The sequence below is a fragment of the Malaclemys terrapin genome, chromosome 12, assembly GCF_027887155.1.
Source record: "Malaclemys terrapin pileata isolate rMalTer1 chromosome 12, rMalTer1.hap1, whole genome shotgun sequence".
NCBI classification, from domain to species: Eukaryota; Metazoa; Chordata; order Testudines; family Emydidae; genus Malaclemys; species Malaclemys terrapin.
In genome coordinates, this window is record NC_071516.1 from 36,520,926 (window position 1) to 36,523,643 (window position 2,718).

The 2,718-nt window shown below is 43.2% G+C and overlaps 1 pseudogene; it reads right to left on the reverse strand.

Moving 5' to 3' along the window:
* Positions 1-1,606: 1,606 nt before the first annotated feature.
* Positions 1,607-2,369, reverse strand: LOC128847161 (olfactory receptor 2AP1-like; annotated as a pseudogene).
* Positions 2,370-2,718: the final 349 nt, after the last annotated feature.

Consider the following 2,718-nt stretch of genomic DNA (forward strand, 5'->3'; position numbering starts at 1 on the left):
ATGTCCTGTGTGTGTGTCAGTCAGGAGTCCAAGGCTTAGGCAGATTTATATATATACCTAGACACTTATCTGCATCTTTAGAACATTTAAAAAGCTCACCCTTAGGAATTCAACTAAGGTGCAAAGTTACTGGATCTCAGGTTCCTAATTCATGTACGTGTTTTGAAAGATTCTGGCAATTTTCTAATGCAGAATTAAATAGCAGTTTCTCCACACTTATTAATTATTTTTTCACCTGACATTGAAATGATCTTTAGGAAAAAGAGCTGTTTCACCAGAAATCATTCGTGTCGATTCATTATTTTATTTCAACATGCAGAAATCCATTTAGGATCTTATGAACCTTCTGATCATTGCAAGATAACACATGTAACAAACAATTTTATGAAGGCTGATAAAATCTATCCAATTATAAAATAAAATAGGATGCCCTGGTACCAAGTTAAGAGACAAAATATTTTAACAGCCCAATACCACCCATTGGGATCCAAGGGCAGTGCTGTGTAAAATACAGTTTTCTCAACTCAGTCAGAGCAAAGAAACACATGAAACTTGTAATTAAAATCTTGAATTTCAGTCATTGGAATTCAGAGAACAGGAGAATTATGATTCCACCTGGGGCAGTAGTAAGTGTCAGCTCTAATCAAATAGGAATGCAGCCATCCCATACTTAGCATGTTCCCATTGTGACAGACCCAGACCAGTGGGGTAAAGGAGTTTGGTAGAGGGCAACTATACTGGTCACTGGATGAGTAGTTTTCTGTTCCCTGAGTGACCAGAGCAGGAGCTGCACTAGAGTAATCAGGAAACTGCTAGAACCAGTTAAGGCAGGCAGGCTAATTAGGACACCTGGAACCAATTAAGAAGAAGCTGCTAGAATCAATTAAGGCAGGCTAATCAGGGCACCTGGGTTTTAAAAAGGAGCTCACTTCAGTTTGTGGTGTGAGTGTGAGGAGCTGGGAGCAAGAGGCACAAGGAGCAGTGAGTGAGTGAGTGAGTGAGTGAGTGAGTGAGTGAGTGAGTGAGTGAGTGAGTGAGTGAGTGAGTGAGTGAGTGAGTGAGTGAGTGAGTGAGTGAAGCTGGAGGACTGAGGAGCACAAGCGTTATCAGACACCAGGAGGAAGGTCCTGTGTTGAGAATAAGGAAGGTGTTTGGAGGTGGCCATGGGGAAGTAGCCCAGGGAGTTGTAGCTGTCATGCAGCTGTTACAGGAGGCACTATAGACAGCTGCAGTCCACAGGGCCCTGCGCTGGAACCCGGAGTAGAGGGCGGGCATGGGTTCCCCCCAAACCTCCCAATTGACCTGGACTGTGGGTTCTTCCAGAGGAGAAGGTCTCTGGGCTGTTCCCCAACCCACATGGTGAATCTCTGAGGCAAGAAAATCCACCAATAAGCGCAGGACCCACCAAGATAGAGGAGGAACTTTGTCACACCATGTTCCCCAAGAAAACTCACATTGCCATGATCTATTGGCCACCTAGAAGTTAACTGCTTTGCTAGTTTTGCCAGATGGATTCATTCTCATATCAGTCACTTTTTCTGATTTTCAGTGAGCATCATACATTTACTGATGACTTTTCTCAGAGTCTCCTTAACATCTCTGTTTCTCAGGCTGTAGATGAGGGGATTGGCCAGGGGAGTCAGGACTGTGTAGAAGAGAGAGAAGACTTTGTTGAGGTCTCTATGTGTGTCAGTTTCTGGTAACATATAGACAAAGAATAGGGTCCCATAGTACATTGTCACCATGATGAGATGAGAGGAGCAAGTGGAAAATGCCTTTTTCCTCCCGATGGTGGCTGGGATTCTCAGGATGGTGGAGATGATAAAAACATAGGATGTCAGGGTTAATAGAAATGGGGGTAGGGTGAATATGGAACAGAGTATAAAGGTCACCAGTATGATCAGTCTGGTGTCACTGCAGGAGAGTTTAATCACTGGGGTGAAATCACAAAGGAAATGGTTAATTTCATTGGGACCACAGAAATGTAACTGTGACATTAAACATGTAACTATGGTAGTTGCCATAAATCCACTCATCCAGGAGACAGCTGCTAACTGAATGCAGATTCTGCCATTCATAAGAGCAGTGTAGCGCAGTGGTTTGCATATTGCTAAATACCGGTCATAGGACATTACTGCTAGGAGGTAACATTCTGAAGCTGCAAGGCAACCAAAGAAATAATATTGTACAATGCACCCTCTAACAGAAATGGTTCTGTCCCCAGTCAGGAGACTGGCCAGAATTCTGGGCAGGATGGTGGAGGTGTAGCAGGTCTCCAAGCAGGACAAGTTCCCCAGGAAGAAGTACATAGGGGTGTGAAGGTGCTCATCAGCCACAACTAGCACAGCAATGAGGATGTTCCCGGCCATGGTTCCAATGTAGATCAAGAGAAATGGTATGAAGAGAAGAATTTGCAGATCCAAGAGATTGCCGAATCCCAGGAGGATGAATTCTGTGATAAATGTTTGATTTTCTCCTTTTCCTGGAGCCATACACTGGATATAGATTCCCTCTTTCTTCATTGTCAACGAAATTTTCTAACAAGAGACAAAAAATAATGAGCATTGAAAGAGTTTGCTGTGCAATTGGACTTGCTAAATTTCCATCTATTTGATTCTAGGAATTTCAAAGTGCAAACAGAGAGCATAATTTACATGATCTTACAGAGCCATGTAACTGCTTTCGTCCCAGACTTTGCACGAATTTTGGAATAGAGAT